Here is a 21,249-nt window from a genome sequence, read left to right on the forward strand (position 1 = left end):
TGTCTGTTCCTGTTTCACATGCACACCATCTGTGGTCCCTGGCATCTTAGGTTCCCAAATTGGCCGAAGTCGGTCAGCATACAGAGTGGCCGGGGTCCTCGCCTGTGTTTGTCCCTGTTGGTGCAAGCCAGTGTTGCGGCACCCACCTGAAGCACCAGGCATTGGTGCCGTGGACGGAGTTTTTAAAAGTTTGAATGAACTATTTATTTAGAATACTTTCAGAAAAGTTGCAAAGATAGTACAGAGAGTTCCCATACGTCCCCCACCCAGTTACCCCAGTTGATAACTCTTACCTTATCATATTTGTCACAATTAAGGAACAAACATTGGTACATTAGTATTAACTAATTAAAATCCACATTTTATTCAGACTTCACTAGTTTTTCCGTAATACCGTTTTTCTGTTCCAGGATCCACCCAGGATATCACATTACATCTTGTCATCATGTCTTCTTAAGTTCCTCTGGTCTGTGACACTTTCTTAGATTTTCCTTGTTTTTGATGATGTCCGTTTTGAGGAATACTGGTAAGATGTTCTGTAGAACGTTCCTCAGTTCAGATATCTCTCATGTTTTTCTGATTATTAGCCTGGGGTTGTGGGGCTTTAAGAGGAAGACCACAGAGGTGAAGTGACATTCTTATCACGCTGTGTGCAGGGAACACGCCATCATCACGACTTCTCCCTGATGTTGCTGACCTTGGTCACCTGGCCAGGGTAGTGTTTGCAAGGTTCCTCCACTGTAAACGTATTCTCTCCACCCCACCCCACCCCTTAGCATACTCTCCTCTTTGGAAGCAAGTCAGTAAGCAGAGTGTAGTCCTAATTTAAGAGACTTGTTAATTGTCCTATCTGTCTGGACCCTGTTATATTTAAACCATGCCTATTATTTTTTGTACTTTGTGTTTAAAGCCTTAAGAATAAATAAAAACTGCCTAGGCCTAAAAAGGACTTGAAGTCGTTAGTAACTATGTTTCTCCCAGTCTTTGTATATTTGCTTTATTGGTTTTATTTAAAAATCTTCATATCCTGTGTGCTACATCCTCGTACCACGTGGGCTCCTCCGTTCAGACCTTAGGAGTTCACATTACAGATTGCTTGTTGTGTTGTTTGTGGGGTGAAATTCTCAATTAATTTGATTTTTTTTGTCTTGATTAGTTTTTTGAACTCAAATGACTTTACATTTTCACTTCAAGTCCATTTCTAAAGAAGAATGAAAGAAGAAGAATATTTTATTGTTTTGGCATATAATAGGAACGTTCTTGAAATGATATATATAAAAATTGTTTTTGTTCATCAAATCATCATTGTATGTGCTCTTAAGGAACCTACTATTTCAAAAAAACGCTGTAGTAAGTTTGTGATGCCGAAAATGACCGACTTTGCAAATCCACATTTGCAGACACTTCATTTCATCCATCCATAGGTGTGCACGTTTCATTAAGGTGGACTGGTTAAAGTGTGTTTTCAGAACATTAGAACTTCATGTTCCTTCTTCTTATGATTGTGAACTTACTTAAGAAATTGTTTTTAGTGTGTCAGAGGATTTTGTCTGTAAGTCCATCTTAGAATCCAGTACTAGAAGAGAAAGTTCAAAAAGTACATTTTAAGGGGGCTTTTGTTCACTTCATGGTCAACTCGGTATGACAACTCAAAAACAGAATAATGTTTTTAATCAACGGCAGGGGAAGTCCCTTCCCTGGCCCCTCAATTCTACTTTCAGTCAGTCAAAAGAGTCTTAGATTCATGTGGGGAATTCCCACGTGTTCTATAATAAGTCTCTTTAGAAGCTTTCATATATGTGTGGAATGGAGGACAGTACGGCATACGTTTTCTATCTGTTGTGTGAGTGCTGTTCAGCATACTGGTACTGTGTTTTAATATTACTCATTCTTTTTTCTAAGTATAGATGTGCAAGAATGAGAAAGGCTGAGCTTTATAAAATGAAATAGAAAAAATTAATTTGTTCTCAGGTCGGTTAAAGGCCCGTTAAATGTAAGATCTTTGGATATATGCTGGCTCTTTTTTCTGCAGTAAGTAAAGAAAACTCTAGAGAGCTTTGGAGACAGGAGGCCCCGTCAGCTGCCTTCCGCTGCACGAACCGGCCCCTCTCTGCTTAGCTGCAGGCTCTCCTGTCCTTCATGCTCAGAGTCAGGCAGAGTTTTACTGCTCAGATCTGGCAGATGTGTGTCCTGCACTCACCGTCAGGTCAGATTCCTAAGGACTAGAAATGCTCTTCAAAAAGATATTAAATGTCAAGCCATTTTGGGGAAACTATACCAGGTTGAAGATCCATGACATACCATAGGTAATTGGTATACTCGGAAGAAGGCAGTCAGAGAACGTGTGTGTGGACCACCTGCGCTGTGCTGCACTTTCCCGAGCTGCGTGGGCGAAGCCATGGCTTCTGGGGGGACAGGGTTATGTTTACACTCCCGTTGACTCCGTTACCTTGTCCCGCCAGGGACATGTGAGAACCCCAGCAGCAAACAGGAAGCGGCCGTCCACTCTACTACTCTGCCCGCGCATTTGCAAAAACAACTTAGTACCGAATGGAAGTTGTCTTCCATGAGAGGAAATCTCATAATTGGTACACGGGAGGCAGGGTGCCTGGGCATCCTCTGCCTCGTCCTCCATGCCATGGCCGGGCCTCGGTGGGGTTTGTTGTTGGGGAAAGAGATATGGAGTATTGGGAGAGGTGGGCATGGAACAGAGGCTGTCTTTCCCTTAAGGCATTTACAAGTCCTCCCAGCCCCATCCAAAAGCCAACCAGGAGTAAAAAACAACAACAACAAAAGATTCTCTTGAGTTTTCCTGGTGCTTGCGCAGGTCTTTATATCTCAAAACCCTACTTAACATATTTTCATGAAAAACTAAATTTTGGTGTTCCTATGCCAGGAAGATTACATCTGTGAGGGTACCTTGAAACTGTTATCCATCTTCTATTGCCCCCCTTTTTATGTTGCTTCTCCTCTAAGATCCCCTCTGGTTTTCATCTGGTTGCAAAACTTCAGGGAATTGTGCATTTGAACCACCTCCTGCTGAGCTGTCTGTGCTCTCCAGTGGACTTGGGACAGTCCTTACGGGGTCCTTATGTGCCTGCTCTGAGCCGGTCTGCTGGAGAGCGCTGCATGGGCTGCCTTGTGGAGTCCAGCCCCCCTCAGTCCAGAACCACACTGCATCTCAGGGGCGGTTTTGAAGCTGCACAGTGAATACCTCATGCAGTGAAACATTTTTTTCAGCTTCATCTCTCTCCTACATTCATTCATTCAACAAACATTTATTACGTGCTCATTTTGAACCAGGCTCTGTGATAAGGTGAGAGAGAACAGAAATAAAAAGGCCCAGCACTGTCTTCAGTAAGCTTCCAGTCTAGGGAGATAAATAGAGTGCAGTGCGGTAACAGCTCTCATACAGAAGCGCCTGGGAAGGCCTGCAGTCCAGACACTCACGGCAGATGGTTCCGGAGAAACTGATAGATGACCTAGGTTTGGGAGGCTGGAAGATGGGGGAGAAGAGGGGGGTTACGGTAAAGGAAGGAGAGTGAGAGCCGGGGGATATGTAGGCTTTGGAGGTGCTCCTGGGGGAGGTTGCTGCCTATTCAAAGGCCTATACAGTCTAGAGACTGAGGAACATGCTGGAAACCGCAGGGTGTCAGGACCTGGTTGAGGTTAGTGTTTGTTAAAGAAAACTTCTCAGACAGCTGAGTTATGAGCACGTGCCAGCGTTTTAGTACAGTTTTGCGACGCAAGGGAAGAGGCCCATGGTAGGTGTATTCAGAGAGTCACTCTTGGTAGGAAGAATGATTAAATCATCATTGAAAAGAATGTCTGGTTATAAATCCTTAGACTCTGATAATTGACAAGTCAACTGGGTGGGTGGTAGTGAGTTCCCAGAACAAACAGTCTTCTTCAAGTTCCTTAGAAAGTTGCCTAGAAAAAAAGCATTTTATCTGGAATGCTCTTGATGTCTTTTCACTAGGATGTTGTGAATTTTAACAGTAGGCAATTTGGTTCTGTACCAGACCAGGTTTGGGGCAGTTTTTCTTTTATAGGTTCAAGGTCACAGTGGAGTGCACGTGAGTTTTCAGGGATCTGCTGGTGAAGAGCTTTGTAACCTAAGCTGAGGAGAGTTTGGGTTTTTATCCTGAGGGCAATAGGGAGTCACTGAGGAATCTTCAACCCCACCCATCAGTGTGGGGAGGGGATTAGCTGCAGTGTGAGGCTGCAGCAGCAGGGGTGGAAGTTACTAGAATATTTTAACTCTCCAGGGGAAAAATGAGAGCTTTGAGTTCAGTCTGTCTCCTCCTTTGCCCCCCCCCCCTCCCCAGCCCCTCCACCTGGAGCAGCTCTGAGACAGAAGCATAGCTGCGGGGTGGAGGTGGGAATTAGCAGTTGCTTTTCCTCCAGAAGAGTCGGTTTTAACTTTTTAAATTTAAATGAAAATTTTTCTTGCCACAATAAAAGAAAAGATGGTTATGTTAGGATGAAGGTGAAAAGATTTTAGAGGAAGAGCTCAGGGAGGAGAGCCGGGACCCTTCCAGTGGGCGCTGGGCCCCCTCTGCCTCCAGCCCTGGGCCTGGTCCCCCACCCTCTCCTTCCAGGCGTGGTCCGTCTCTGTCCTGAGACACCAGAAGCAGTGTCAGAACCCAGGGTATCACCTGGATGTGGCCTTGGCCTTGAGGCTGTCCTCAGCATCTCTGCCCTAATCTGCTGTAATTACGTAAGGTTCTGTCCTCCCTCAGAAATCTGCAGGCTGAACCTACTACTCCAGGCTGCTTCAGTGCATCTGCTGCGGTTAAAATAGAACCTTCAGAAGTGCCCTTGCCCCAGGTTGCATACCTGTTGGCATGTGACGATCTGCGCTGTGTTTTCTTGTCACTTTAACGATGTCATGGTGTCATTCTGTGCACAGGTGTAGCTAGGTTACAAGAATTCTCAGGGAACCTGGACTCGGGCTAGGTCTCAGTGGTTTGTGGGGTCGTACCCCTGTAATCGGATTCTTCTTTGGCAGGTGTCTCTGTGGTCTTACTGTTCCAGTGTTTTCTCTGATCTCTCATTATAATGTTTAATCACTGTCTTGTTAACATACTGCCATAAAAATAACCCTCCATAACTACCTGCTATAAATTGTACGGGCATATTTGAGAATACGCACTTCTCTTCTAAACTTGATGTGAATAGGGACTTGCCCTTAACTTCTGTTACTCTTAGAAACATATATTCAAAATAAATAATCATTCTCCTTTTTTAAAATTGTCATCCAGGTTGCAGAAATATGTGCCTCTAAGAACTCAGGAGGACCTACTTTGTGGGAGCAAAGGTAGTGAGTCATACCTGCAAGCTTGGAAATGAGAGTTCACTTGTGCCTCTTCATCCAGTCGGGACATTTCCTCGGCAACCATTTATGCAGCAATTAAAAGATGAGGAGTTGAGAGGTATGTACTTGGACATTTTAATGCTCAGATGCAATCCCTGTCAGATTGAAAACCTCAGTTTTCATTTTTTCATTTAAAATAAGTAAATAAAAATGCTTAATACTTAATTATAGAAAAACACACTATTAAGGTATGTGTATGTTTTGTGCTGTCTTTTTTTTTTAACATCTTTATTGAAGTATAATTGCTTTACAATGGTGTGTTAGTTTGTGCTGTATAACAAAGTGAGTCAGCTATACATAAACATATATCCCCATATCTCCTCCCTCTTGCATCTCCCTCCCTCCCACCCTCCCTATCCCACCCCTCTAGGTGGTCACAAAGCACCGAGCTGATCTCCCTGTGCTATGCGGCTGCTTCCCACTATATCTATTTGACATTTAATAGTGTAAATATGTCAATTGTGCTGTATCTTCTTGATGCTCTTTCTCTGATGGGAGTGTTTGTATATATTAATGCTGGCTTATTTGGGAAAGCAGAATAGAAGATTACTGCTTGAAGTGATTTCATTTAGCTGTGAAGTTATTTGGAAACGCAGATAATCTTCTCACATGCCTGTATCTGAGTTTTGTTATTATCAGAATATCAGCATGGGGACCAGGGAAATCTATTAATCATTTGTTTCTTCTTTCAGTGTTCACACTTAAATTTATATCTCTCCTTATGTGTTAGTTGTTTCAGTCTCCCTTAGATGGTTGCTGAAGTGTAATGCTCTGTGGCTTGAGGGAAAATGTGGAAGGGAGTGAGGGACTCTTCCACCAAGTAGACACAACCTCGGTTTGCTAAAGGTTTTCCTCCAACTCTTCACTCTCATCCTTCTTAAATAGGTTTCTACTTGGATGTCCATGAGGATATGATAAATATTTCTCTTTCTCTGTGAAACACTAATGCTCCCAGACTTTCTTTAACATGGACTTGCACTAATCAAAACTACAATGAGATATTGTCTCACACCGATCAGAATGGCCATCATCAAAAAATCTACAAACAATAAATGCTGGAGAGGGTGTGGAAAAAAGGGAACCCTCTTGCACTGTTGGTGGGAATGTAAATTGATACAGCCACTATGGAGAACAGTATGGAGGTTCCTTAAAAAACTAAAAATAGAACTACCATATGACCCAGCAATCCCACTACTGGGCATATACCCTTGAGAAAACCATAATTCAAAAAGAGTCATGTACCAAAAAAATGTTCGTTGCAGCTCTATTTACAATAGCCAGGACATGGAAGCAACCTAAGTGTCCATCAACAGATGAATGGATAAAGATGTGGCACATATATACAATGGAATATTACTCAGTCATAAAAAGCAATGAAACTGAGTTATTTGTAGTGAGGTGGATGGACCTAGCATCTGTCATACAGAGTGAAGTAAGTCAGAAAGAGAAAAACAAATACCATTTGTATGCTAACACATATGTATGGAATCTAAAAAAAAAAAAAAACGTTCTGAAGAGCCTAGGGGCAGGACAGGAATAAAGACGCAGACGTAGAGAATGGACGAGGACACGGGGAGGGGGAAGGGTAAGCTGGGACAAAGTGAGATAGTCACGTGGACATGAATACATTACCAAATGTAAAATAGGTAGCTAGTGGGAAGCAGCCGCATAGTACAGGGAGATCAGCTCAGTGCTTTGTGACCACCTAGAGGGGTGGGATAGGGAGGGTGGGAGGGAGGGAGATGCAAGAGGGAGGAGATATGGGGATATATGTATATGTATAGCTGATTCACTTTGTTATAAAGCAGAAACTGACACACCATTGTAAAGCAATTATACTCTAATAAAGATGTTAAAATAAAAATTAAAAACAAAAACGAAAACAAAACATGGACTTGCACTAAATTCCATCTTAATGAATAAGGTGTCTTCTTTTCATGCGCCAGTGAAAGAGGAAAGTCCTACTAGTTACATGACAGGCTCGTTTTCAATAGTGTCAGAGATAATCTGAAGAGAACCATAATATTAAATCATTAGTGGTGCTAATTTTAAATAGGGCTATGCTGTGATCCTAGATCAGGTGTTCTGTAGAAATGTTAAACCCAAGATGAAATCTAGCGATTGGCTGTTTTCTGACTGGAGACTGAGAGAAGCCACCTCCCCACTCTGAGGGCCTGAGGGCTTCATGAACGTTTTCAACTTTTAGCCACAATCATTTGAATTTTCTTTTGGATACCTCAGTGGATTCCCTTCTGTCATCAGCAACTTTGAGACTTTTACTGCAGAAATGTGACAGATTAAGTAGGTGAACTTTGTTGTTATGGTTTTTTATCTCCTCCCTGGGTACCTAGATCTGTGGAAGAAATTATAACAAATCCCTGGTCTAGAGTCAAGCCTCTGGACTCTTTTTTTTTCCTATAGTGAAAGTGAAAATTTACTAATTCTTAGAGTCAAAATGTATCTAAGCTACTTAATTCTTAAGTCCATTTTGACAATGACCTTTTAGTGGTACTGATGATGCAATTCTACCCTTAATTTTAACTTCTTTCATTTAATTACATATTTGAAATGTCAGGCTGTAGTTCACGAACTTCCTTAAGTTATTTTTACACTGGGGTTATAAATAAGATAATAATTTGGCTTATTATTTTTAATATGTGTGACTTTTTTTGTGAAATAAAAATTGATTTATCAATTGAGTCATGCATTCATTCACTGAATGTCTCCTATTTGCCAGTCACTGTATTAGGTGCTGGAGATACAAAGATTAAGACCTAGTCTCTTACTTTAAAGGTGCTAACAAGTACACAAGGAGAGGCGCATAAATAAATATTGTTATAAGAATAGCAAACACGTCTGTAGTACTTACTATATGCCAGGCACTGTTCTAAGTGCTTCCTAGGCATTAACTTTAACTCATGAATTGATAAAAAAGCCCTATGATGTTCTTACTATTATTTTCTCTATTTTACATAAAAACAAATTAGGGCCCGGAGAGGTTAAGCACTTGTCCAAGGTCATAAAGCTTGTTTTGGTTGACAGTCGAATGTAGTTAAGTGCAGAAACAGAGCTGCCTATGGAATGCTCTGGCAGAACAGGGGAGCATCCAGCTGGGGAAATGGGGAATGGAGATGTCGTATCAGTGACATCTTCCCGAAGGAGACAATCCCTGAACGAGTGGGGTGGAAGAGGCAGATTTTCTCTTTGAAATATTTAGTAACATAAATGCCGCATCATAAATGAGTTCATAGGTCAAATCAGTGACAAATACCAGAAGATGAGGAGATAGTAAAAATATACCAGATCCCTGCATCTTCAATTTAAACGACAAGGAAAAAGATTTCCAATTTTGAGGCAAACACTTATTTTCAATTGGTATAAAGTACGGTAAAAACTTGGCATTTGAAAAAATCTAATAGAAATGTTAATTTACTTATACTCTATAAGCGTGTGGGATAAATGTGTGATCCTTTGGAAGATTCTAAAATGAATGCCCAATCACTGAAGATTTTATCTTGGGAAACCTGTAGTAATCTAATAGTCTACTACTAGTATTTATTTGTGTAAACGCAGGGGGAAGATTGGTTCACACCTTTCAGATTAAAAATTGGCAGAACTACCTGATTAGGTAAGTTAGTTTCATCATTACAGAGATGAAAAACTATTCAGAAGGTGGGCTGGTGGCACCCATGCCTGGCCTGGCTGCGCTGGGTCTTCGCTTTTCCACCTTCCTGTCCATCCCCTACTTTTTTGAGCATCAGCCGTGTGTTTAACCATCCTTTTGCCCCCCACCCCCCTATAAGTCTTCTCTGCTGACTTCCTCATTACTCCCACTCATCACTGATGACTGCCTCATTGCTCTCCACCCTGCCCCAGCTTCACGGGATGACCCACCTCCTTCCCTGACGGCATGGGTTTTGGGGCTTGTCTTCACCAGTGATCTCCCCAACTCCCCTCAGTTCCCCACTTCCTAGACCTTGTCTACCCATGGCTCAGATCAGTAAGTCAGAAATTCCCTCCTTGACCACATCCTCTTGTCCATCCACCTTGTCCCACAGAGTTACACCCGCTGCCTCTCCTTTGATCTCACTGAGACCTCCCTAATCGGTGGACTCCTTTGCTCTGTACTTAGCCATTAGTTCCTTCCTGTCTTTATTTCCCTCCTTGTCCATGTAGAATCCGTGGTCCAGGTTTTAAGTCACTCTCTTGCCAAAAGCTTACACCTCCTGACCTTTTTGTCCTTTTGCTTGCATCCAGGCTGCTGAGCAGTGTTGGAGCGAATCCTACGAGGAGGTAGATTGGTACCTGTTTGCATAAGTTGAGGTGTTGCCCAACACTGCACAGCACTTGCATGATTCTGGTTAACTGTCCTACTCATTCTTCATGGTGCCTGTTACTAAGCTAGTCCAATCCTCAAACTCATGCTCCTTCTCCTCCCCACTTACTCTCATCAGCCGAGTTCCTGCAGTGGAACTCTCTGTCCCACCTGCCACGGAGCCTTCTCTGGTCCTGATGACCTCCTGGTTTTTCATCCACCTTTTATACTGTCTTAATTGTCTTTGTAGGTTTCATTTCCATCAAACTGACTTCTGTTATAAGACGAGTACAGACATCTGTTTTCTCTCCTAAGTACAGTAAAACATTTTTGTGCTTCTGTCCTTTGCCTCCTGCTGGAATTTATTGGAGGGTGGCAGGCCCCTGGCTTTCTTGTGCTGTGTGTGTGTGAGCACTCACGTGGGCCGCAGACCTTCATTCTGTGACCTTAGCCAGAGGCAGTGCCAAGCCTTACACAGGAACCACCTCCCTCGGCTGCTGGATGGTCCTGTGCTCTGCAGAGATAGTCCCCTAGGGTTTATTCTGCATACGTGCAGTAGAAAATTTGATTGGCGTCTTTCAGATTAGAAATGGGCAGGAATTTCGTAGATAGATCAGTTTTATTATTACAGTGTTCTAAAAGCGTTGTCTTCAGCATGGCTCACCTTTGCAGATTATCGAGGTGCACTGAGGTGAGAGATTTGGCCCCCACTTCTGCCAAGTCAGCCTCAGCTCTGTTCTCGTCTACACCTCTGTGTGCTGATTCTCTGATCCGCTGTTGGAGGATTGCTGCCCACTCCTGCTGCTCCCCCGTGCTCCTGCTCCCCCTTGCTGCTGCTCCTTATGAATGCTGCTGCTCCCCCATGCTGCTGCTCCCCTGTGCTGCTGCTCCTTGTAAATGCTGCTGCTCCCCTGTGCTGCTGCTCCTTGTAAATGCTGCTGCTCCTTGTAAATGCTGCTGCTCCTTGTAAATGCTGCTCCCCCATGCTGCTGCTCTTTGTAAATGCTGCTGCTCCTTGTAAATGCTGCTCCCCCGTGCTGCTGCTCCCTGTAAATGCTGCTGCTCCTTGTAAATGCTGCTGCTCCCCCATGCTGCTGCTCCCCTGTGCTGCTGCTCCCCCGTGCTGCTGCTCCTTGTAAATGCTGCTCCCCCGTGCTGCTGCTCCTTGTAAATGCTGCTGCTCCTTGTAAATGCTGCTCCCCTGTGCTGCTGCTCCTTGTAAATGCTGCTGCTCCTTGTAAATGCTGCTCCCCTGTGCTGCTGCTCCTTGTAAATGCTGCTGCTCCCCCGTGCTGCTGCTCCTTGTAAATGCTGCTGCTCCCCCGTGCTGCTGCTCCTTGTAAATGCTGCTGCTCCCCCGTGCTGCTGCTCCCCCGTGCTGCTGTTCCCCTGTGCTGCTGCTCCGCACTTCTCTTATTTTCTCCCCCTTCTCTTCGTTTGTTTATCTCTTTGGTTGGCTTTCACATAAAAATGGGAACGTTTAGTAGACATTATTCACTGATTTATTAATTATTTCATTCCAGAGCTGGGCATTCAGGGATGCAAAGATTATGAGCATGACATAGTAATGCCCTTGTGGTGATCGTAGGGAGAAACATCTGACTGTGACATTCCAGTATATTATAATAAAGACTGTTAAAGTCTGTGCTGAGCATTATATTTATGTAATTTCATACAGTCTTTTAAAAAATCCTGTTTTTTTCATACCACCTTTATTCAGTTTATGGTGCATTTGTTATCACTGTGATTCTCATGCGTAACGTATTCTCACCAAAATATTTTATTTGCCCCTCTGTTACCGTCTAAGGCCAACTTCAGACTTATGCCTTGGCATACTTCACCACAAGCCTGATATCTTCAGTGCCTTATGTCTTAAAGAGAAAAAAGATAGGTTGTCACAGAGGGTATATCACAACCCCTTTGAGATGACTGAAGATGATAGTTCAGTACAGTTTTATGCGTCACGGGCAGCTGGAAACTAGCCCTCTGCACCCTGCTGAGGAGCCTGAGCTGCTTCTGTCCTGTGCGTGGTTGTGCCCTGACCTTCACTTCTTTGTGGAGGGCTCCTGTGTCCCGACGTCATAGTTCCTACCCTCTCTCCCAACTCAACTCCTTTTGTTTTTATTATTCTACTCTAGAGAAGCAACTCACTGATTATTCTGAGACACTGTTCTGTAAGAACTAGTTATTAATTTGATCAGTAGACGTTTATTGAGCATTACTACCAGCCAGGTACCACTCTTGAGTGCTGGGGACAGATAAGGGCACAAAGTAACACCTCTGCCCACTTGGAGCTTTTGTTCTGGTGTGGGAACCTCCCAGGAAACCAATAAACATGCGTTGTGAAGCCAGATGGTGGTCGATCCTGGGAAGAAAGTAGAGCCGGGTAAAGGGGTGAGAGACACGGGCCGGGTGTGTGTGCTGCTGTATTCACTACATCCCAGGCCTCTCTGAGGAGCTGACAGTTAACCACGGACCTGAGTGTCTTGGTCAGTTTGGGCTGCTGTAACAAATAAAACATATATGGGCGGCTTAACGACAGACATTTGTTTTTCACACTTCTGGAGGCTGGAAGTCTGAGATCAGGAGGCCAACACGGGCAGGTACTTGGTGAGGACTCTTCCTGGTTTCAGACAGCTGCCTTCTTGCTGTATCCTCACAGGGCAGAGAGAAAGATCATTTCTCTTGTGTCTCTTCCTATAAGGGCCCTAATCCCAATCATGGGGGCTCCGCCCTCATGACCTAATCACCTCCCAGGGGCACCACCTCCAAATACCATCACAGTGGGGATTAGGGCTTCAACATATGAATTCTGGGAGACGCAAGCATTCAGTCCACAGCACTGAGTGAAGTGAGGAAGAGCATTCCAGGCACAGGGAATTGCAAATTCATAGGCGCTGGCATGAGACTGGGCTTGGCTTGTCAGAGGGATAGCCCTGTCAGAGCAGAACAGGCAGGAAAGGAAACAGCGTTTGGAAATGAAGTCGGACAGAGATCGAGGTCCAGTCCACGTAAGGCTAATAGCTGTGGTGGGCAGTTTAGATTTGATTCCCAGGCATGAGGAGTCTTTCTGAAAAGGGGAAAGATGTGTTAGGACTTAGAATTTTAAAAGGTCACTTTGGATGCTGTGGGGTTGAGGGTCAAAAGTAGAAACTGGGGTGGTTTAGGGGAGAGCTGGTGTGCCTGAGATGGGCTGGTAGCTCAGTCTGGACTGGGGAAGAGGTTCTTGGACTGGGGACATTGAAGGTAGAGCTGGTACATTTTGCTGATAGATCATTTGTGGGGTATGAATGAAAGAAGAGCCAAGGAGAACCCTGAGATTTTTATACTGAGCGACTAGGTGGAGGAAGGTGCCGTTTACTGAGATGGGGAAAGTAAGGGTTGATAGTGAAAGATGTTGGTGTGAAGAAGGATCTCATAGTCAAATACGTTTTGGAAAAATGGTTCTAGAGCATGATCAGGAGAGCTGGAGCAGGTGCGACAGAATACAGGGGAGAGACTAAAGAAAACCATTTTTCTTTATTTCCCTATTTTTTCCTCCTAACTCTCCATATTCCCACCAACAGTTACTGAATGTTGGTGTGGTACCTAGAAAAAACCCAGTTAATTCAGTCCAACCATTTGTCAGTTTATTCAAACAACTGATTTGACATTTTAATTAACCACAACCATAATGATTGTACTGATTGTTCAGATAGAGTCAACCACTGTGTTTGGTTGAAGCTAGAGCAATCAAGAGTACAGTCAAAGTTTCCTGAGGAATTTTCTTGCCACTACAGAACAGGAAGATGGCATTTGCCCTCAATGTTAGATTCTGGTAGAATGCTGAGTGGGAGGCCCTTAGGGAATACGGGTAGGAAACAGCCGAACGAGATGAAAAAATACCAACAGGGAATAACCTGAGAGCAGCAGATAGATCAGTGGCTGAGTTAGAATGCAGAGTGTTGGAGAGGATGCACTTAGACTCTCCAGCGAGGTGCGTTTCCTCATGGGCCTTCCCCGGGTTTAGGGCACATTCTGCAGTGTCAGTGAGCTTTGTTGGGGGAAGGGAGAGCTCACAAGGCTTGGTTGAAAACGGAAGGGAAGGGAGGTCCACCACTGCCCATCGTCCCACAGAGAGGTGTGCGGGGCCCGTGCGCCCTCAGTGTAGTGTAGGTCTGTGTTTGAGTGATGGGATGGTGCCCCCTTCCTATGTTTTTAAAAATAGATTTTGGTTATTTTTTTGTTTGTTTTTCTAGGTGAAGTTCATAACATAAGGTGAGCCATTTCCAAGTGAAAAGTGGCATTTAATACATTAGCGTCGTGCAACCACCACCTCTGTCTAGTTCCAAAACATCTTCATCACCTCAGAAGAAACCTCTCTGTGCCCGTTGAGCAGTCACTCCTTATTTCCCCCCTTTCTAGCCCTGGCAAACATCTTCACATCTTCACCTTTTTTATGGGGCACAAGAAAACACCTTTAATGGTGGGTGAATACACAGGCTGCTTCGGACCAGGGAGCCCAGATTTGGGACACCTGCTATTTACAGGCATTGTTTGGGAACACCAGCTGCCCCCCACACCCTGACCCCATACCTGGAGACCTTGGGACCTGTGGGAAGCTGCAGAAGTTCCCCAAAACTCAGAGAGGAAAAGGCACTGGGCCTGTGTGAAGCTGAGTTTGACTGTCTCCTCTCGCCTGCAAAAGAGTACCTTCCCGGCAAATGATCTGGGAAAAACGAGTGTGCTGAGGTGACCCGGAGGGTTTAAGGCAGTTGTGCTCATTCTGGCGCAGCTGGGAGCCGGCACGGTTAAAGGTAGCGCGAAGTGTCCTTTCCAACTTCGCCTGTCATACGTCTGGCACCGCCATTCAGCTGTTGAGGGCATCAAGAAATTACATACAGAGATGAGAACATTGAATCGTTAATGTGTTCTTTCAAATGGGAATTTGTAAGATCTTAAGGTCTTGAGACAGACTGGCCACACTCTTCTCAGTTGGAAATGCCGTTGTCCCAGCTGTTCAAGAACCAGATGTCGGAAACCTAATAGTACAGATTCTAGGGCACCTGCTGAGCTAAGTGAATGGAGTAGAGAGATGCAAAAAGTAGAAGGAATTTTTCATTCTTCCCTGTGTCCTTCTGTTATGGACTGTATGTTTGTGTTCCCCAGATTCATATATTGAAGGTCTAATAACCCCCAGTGTTTGGTATTCAGAGGTAGGGCCTTGGGGAGATAACAGGTTTAGAGAGTGGTGTCCGCATGAGGGATTAGTTTGCTTGTAAGAAGAGGACGACCAGAGCTGGCTCCCCCCGACCCTCGCTCCCCCGTAAGGACACATGGAAAAGGGGGCTGTCCCCAAGCCAGGAAGAGAGCGCTCACCAGAGCCCGACCATCTGGCACCCTCACATTGGACCTAACAGCCTCCAGAACTGTAAGAGAAAATTTTCTGTTGTTTAAGCCACCCAGCCTGTGGAATTTGTTACGGAGGCCCGAGCTAATGAGACACCTTCCCTTCGTATTTATTCATTTGATGAGCTATACGCGCCAGTTGTACAAAACTAGATAATTAAATCCAAACACTACAGTGGTGTATAAAGTTTAAGTAAAACTCTATCTTCTTCCCTCCAATCATAAGACCTTTTGAAGCAGGCTTTGAACAGTTTGGGGTTTATTCTTCTAGACCCACGCCATCTAACAAAGTTGCCGTTTGCCACCTGTGGCAATTTAAATTTCTCTGTTTTAAGACTTTTTTGATGTGGGCCATTTTTAAAGTCTTCATTGAATTTGTTAACATATTGCTTCTGTTTTATGTTTTGGTTTTTTGGCCGCGAGGCATGTGGGATCATGTAGGATCTTAGCTCCCCGACCAGGCATTGAACCCACAGCCCCTGTGTTGGAAGGCGAAGTCTTAACCACGAGACCACCAGGGAAGTCACTGTGGCTATTTAAATTTAAATTAATTAAAATTAAATATAAGTAAACGTCCAGTTCCTCAGTCATACTGGCCATCTTTCACATGCTCAGTAGCTGTGTATGACGAGTTGCTACCATGTTGGACAGGGTAGGTGGAGAGCATTTCCATCATCACAGGATGTGCTGTTGAACAGCACCGTTTTAGATAAGTTATATTCCTACACAAACATGTATATCTATATATAAATATATATATGCATATATATATATATATGTGCAGTTGGCATAATATGGTACATATGCTTCTGCAATTTGTTTTTTCCACCTAACAGAGAAACTGTTAATTTAGTGTGATGCACACGTAACATCATGCCAGGAAAATTATAAAACAGAGTGCATCATCAAACATAGAGTTTCAGTAAATTAAAACTCTTTCAATTTCAGATCTTAAAGGTAGTTGCAGCATAGCTTTAAGGCCTTTTCCAACTTTAACTAAAGAAATTATTTTTTGAAATAGTCCACTCGGCCTTGGGTATGTAAAGAAAGACGATTCAGGAGATGTAGCTTGAGCTTAATCTACCATGCTTGCCATACATATTCATACACACACGTTTCTTTCTGTCCCTGTTTCATAACAGGGATTGTAATCTTTTTCTGTTTATCCACTATTTGGTAGACCAGGACTGTCCAAAATGGTAGCCACTAGGCACCTGTGGTTATTTAAACTAAATTAAACTAAAAATTCAGTTCCTCAGTTGTACTAGGCACGTTTCAAGTATCCATTTAGCCACATGTGGCTGGTGGATACGGGTGTTAGGCATCGTGGATATAGAGTATTGCTAGTTTGCAGAACGTTCATGTGGACAGTGTTGCACTAGAAGATATTCTTCAGGTATCTTTCTCCTTAAATTCAGTGAGTTTTCCACAGGTGATGGATGGGGGACTCTGCCCAGGGGGACATGCAGAATTTCTGGGGGTGGGTGGAGAGCTTGCACTTCCATGCCCTTCCCGTTCAAGATTTTTTTAATTCCTCCCTCTGAAGACGCATGTTCTTCCAGCTATTTGTTGAGAATTAGTGTTCCATGGAAGTTAATTGTGGGAAAGAAAATTGGTACTAAGAGCTTTTCAAGGTTAGACTATTTGTGATAATTGGTGGTGCACACACACTGTTAAATAGCACCTGTATATACAGTAAATGTCACTGTTCAGTTTAGAATAGAAAGTAAATTGCAGTGAGTGCTGACAAAAAAATATGTTTAAGCTTTTTAAAATGAGAAAAGAATAGAATATTGGAAATGCAAAACAGAATGTGTTTATGTTGACATTTATGTTAGAAAATACATAATTTGGACAAATTCACAGGAAACAGGAAGAATAGTTCCCTTTGGGAAGGGAAATGGTGTAAGGGAAACAGAGATAGAACAGAGTGGCTTTTTCACTGTATATTCTTTTCTTAATGTACCTTGTAACTATGTGCTTGTTAGTAAAAAAAAAAAAAAAATCAATCAAGTAATTAAGGAAAAAATAAAACACATCCTTAAAATGTGCAGGATGGAGAACAGATTGTTTAGGAGGTAATAAGGGTCACTTAAGATAGAAAAAATTAAATAGTTGAATGAGAGCAGAGGGCTGGCCAGAGCTTTCACAGCACACCAGGACCTAGGGTTGGTGCACCATTTCTTACAGGCTGGTTATTTTACAGCAATTAAAGCTATTTTAAACTGTTTCTTAAATACATTTTAGAAGGAAAAATATTCTTAATACTGATTTTTTTTTTTTCCATGCAAGTTTTCTTGACACCTGCAGAACACAGCTTAGGATTTAAACTCTTGGAAATTATTATCCCAGAAAGATCTGGTCTGGGGCACTCTGCTTCAGCTCCAGTTTTTCAAGAAGATGAATACTGGTGTTAACTGGGTGTAAGTGGAATGGTGAATGGGGTACAGTTTCTTCAGCACATGCTGCCTGCATATGTCACATGTGCACTGAGTAGGGATTTAATAGCCTGCACTGCTCCTTTTCCTTCTCATCCTTTGCTTACAACTACTGTCAGTGACCAGGAGGTGACAGGCCCGGCGGCGGGGGCGGGGGCGGGGGCGGGGCATGGGCAGTGGGGATGGCGCTGCTTTCTTCCACCATCAAGTCCCTGTATTTCAGTCCTTAGCGGACTACGACATCAAAAATGGAGTGCCCACCATACACAAAAATGAACTCAAAATGGATTAAAGACCTAAATGTAAGGCCAGACACCATCATACTCTTAGAGGAAAACATAGGGAGGACACTCTATGACATAAAGCACAGCGAGATCCTTTTTGACCCACCTCCTAGAGAAATGGAAATAAAAACAAAATAAACAATGAAACTTGAAACTTGAAAGCCTTTGCATAGCAAAGGAAACCATACACAATACGAAAAGACAGCCCTCAGAATGGGAGAAAATATTTGCAAATGAAGCAACTGACAAAGGATTAATCTCCAAAATTTACAAGCAGCTCATGCAGCTCAATATCAAAAAAACAAACAACGCAATCCAAAAATGGGCAGAATACATAAATAGACATTACTCCAAAGAAGATATACAGATTGCCAACAAACACATGAAAGAATGCTCAACATCATTAATCATTAGAGAAATGCAAATCAAAACTACAATGAGGTATCACCTCACACCAGTCAGAATGGCCATCATCAAAAAATCTACAAACAATAAATGCTGGAGAGGGTGTGGAGAAAAGGGAACCCTCTTGCACTGTTGAGGGGAATGTAAATTGATACAGCCACTGTGGAGAATAGTATGGAGGTTCCTTAAAAAACTAAAAATAGAGCTACCATATGACTGAGCAATCCCACTACTGGGCACATACCCTGAAAAAAACATAATTCAAAAAGAGTCATGTACCACAGTGTTCATTGCAGCACTATTTACAATAGCCATGGAAGGACATGGAAGCAACCTAAGTGTCCACTGACAGATGAATGGATAAAGAAGGTGTGGCACATATATACCATGGAATATTACTCAGCCATAAAAAGAAATGAAATTGAGTTATTTGTAGTGAGGTGGATGGGCCTAGCGTCTGTCATACAGAGTGAAGTAAGTCAGAAACAGAAAAACAAATACCGTATGCTAACACATATATATGGAATCAAAAAAAAATGGTCATGAAGAACCTAGGGGCAGGACTGGAATAAAGACACAGACCTACTAGAGAATGGACTTGAGGACACGGGGAGGGGGAAGGGTAAGCTGTGACAAAGTGAGAGAGTGGCATGGACATATATACACTACCAAACGTAAAATAGATAGCTAGTGGAAAGCAGCCGCATAGCACAGGGAGATCAGCTCGGTGCTTTGTGATCGCCTGGAGGGGTGGGATAGGGAGGATGGGAGGGAGGGAGACGCAAGAGATATGGGAATATATGTATATGTATAGCTGATTCACTTTGTTATAAAGCAGAAACTAACACACCATTGTAAAGCAATTATACGCCAATAAAGATGTTAAGAACCCTATCATTCAGCAAAATTGATCTTTTTCTATTAAAGCAAGTTGCTAGGATCTGTGCTTTTTCGGGAAAGAAAACTAAGGGTAAAATAACTAGTTAGGGGAAAATTATGTCCTAAACTGCATATGTTACAAAGGAAATCCTTGTTGTGGAGTTTTAAGGCACAGCTTCCCAAAGGCAAGGGTAATTTTCAAAGTAGTTAACAATCAGTACGGCATGGGAATCCAGACATTCAGAATGGATGCCAGTCTTAACTGGTGTGGCTGTACCCATGTGTACAGGCTGGATGTAACTCCTGCCGAAAGGTGAAGCCATTTGAGATGGGAGATGAGCTGTTCCTGGGTTTTGGGGCAGAGCCTGCTGGCTGTCCCCCAGTATCCATGACCCCCCTCTTTATAGAATCACTGGAGCCGACTTCACAACTGGAGCATTTGGCAGCTTTATGGCCATGAGACTAAATTCTGGTTAATTGGAAGTGTGTTACTATGTGATCCTTTCCAGAACCTTCTTTAAGGGACATTATGTGCCCCTCTTGCCCTCTCTTTATTTATATCTTTCCCAGTCTGCTGTCTGGAATTTAGATGCCACCATCTTGGACCATAAAGTTGGGTCACACGTGATAGAACAGCAAAACATATGGAGTGCCCCACTTGCCTTCCTGGATGTTTTCCTGAGAGAGAAAGAAACCTCTCTTGTTTAAGCCGCTGATACTTTGAGCTTCCTGTCATTCTCAGCCAAACCTAATTCTAAGTAATGTAGCAGGTCCGTAACGTGCTAGGAAGATTCAGTTTTATCTTACTTAAAACTCCTAATTAAAAACAAAAAAAACAAAAACTCCTAATTATCCTGTGAGCTTGGTATTCTTGTTCTCATTTAATGGGTTAGGAGTCTAAGGTGAAATAAAAATTAAGTAACTTGCCCAAATACACCCACGTAGAGCCAGCATTTGAATCCATGTCCTGACATCAAACCACCAAAAGCTTAATCCTTGTTTTAGTAATTCATACGAAACGTAGAGAAGGGCACGTGGTGTATGGTTTTGTAACATTCACGTTTTGGCACAGACCCAGTTTTGTGGATTTTTTAAATAGACGTTCGGTTTTTCAGAGAAATTCATTTGCGGCTTTTTGAATGTGACAAACATGTCAACAGTTTTTCAGTCAATAATACTTATCAGAAAAGCTTTTTTTTTTTAATTCAAAGAAACCTGTGTTGTTCCTCTAATTACCAGTATTTGCTTAATTGTAATTTGCTAATTGGGACATTTCTGTGAAAAGAGACTAGTTCGAAAAGAGATTTGTAGATCGTTTTCTTTAGTTATGTCTATGTGGAAGAAAATTGGGGATTTTTTAGAATTCTTCTTACTCTGCAGCAACTCTAGACCATTCCCCCATATTTTTTATGTGAGAATGTAGAAATTAGGATGACGGTGGAATGAAGGTTACAGGTTCTCTGGGTGATGACATGGAGGCAGCCTCTGCAGCCGGCATTTTCTGCAGTGTAGGTACAGAACAGAGACCTGGGATGGCTGCATGCCGAGCTGCTCCGGGCTGGGCTGGAGTGGGCAGGTCGGCAGCTGATGCCTGGAGGGCAGGTGGGGCCCAGCGGGTCTGGGGAGGCTGGTGAACTGGGTCCAGTGCAAACAACCGCTTGGCAGCAGAACCTGCTGTAGAGACAGGAATTTTGACCTGCTGCCCAGGCTCCTGTTGGTGCCCTGGGTGCCGCTCCAAGTTCATTCACTCATCGCAGGGCAGACATTTAATTGGTTCAGAACAGCAATCTCTGAGTGTATTCCTGGGAACACTGGATCTGCAGGATTTGCTGTATAGAAGAGGATTCTGTGGCAAATAAGTTTGAGAAAATGCTGTGTTCTGATAGCTCTCCTGGAAACTCACAGTGCATGTGCGGCACATCAAAGTCTAAGACGTTGAGAAATCTGTTGACCTTTACAGAGTTTCTGAAACTTACTTGAAAATAGAAATTGTATCTTAAAATTTAATGTCCTGTGTAACCTACTTCATGATTCTTTTAATAAGCAGTTAATAGTGGTTTTGGAAGTTGCTGTTTGAGTGGGCTGAGTCCCTGAGAAAATACAAGATTTGAGTCAAACAACATGGGGCTTTTCTTGGTGTCCTGTCTGCTCTTATCTGCCAGG

The 21,249-nt window shown here is 43.2% G+C and overlaps 1 long non-coding RNA gene across 2 annotated transcripts in view; it reads left to right on the forward strand.

Moving 5' to 3' along the window:
• Positions 1-21,249, forward strand: part of LOC132524558 (uncharacterized) — a 143,145-nt gene that overhangs the window by 65,375 nt on the left and 56,521 nt on the right. For both annotated transcript variants that reach the window (XR_009541915.1, XR_009541916.1), the window contains one exon: positions 5,265-5,435. This is a non-coding gene — a long non-coding RNA (uncharacterized LOC132524558). The remainder of the gene's footprint in view (positions 1-5,264; positions 5,436-21,249) is intronic.

This window comes from Lagenorhynchus albirostris, chromosome 8, assembly GCF_949774975.1.
Source record: "Lagenorhynchus albirostris chromosome 8, mLagAlb1.1, whole genome shotgun sequence".
NCBI classification, from domain to species: Eukaryota; Metazoa; Chordata; class Mammalia; order Artiodactyla; family Delphinidae; genus Lagenorhynchus; species Lagenorhynchus albirostris.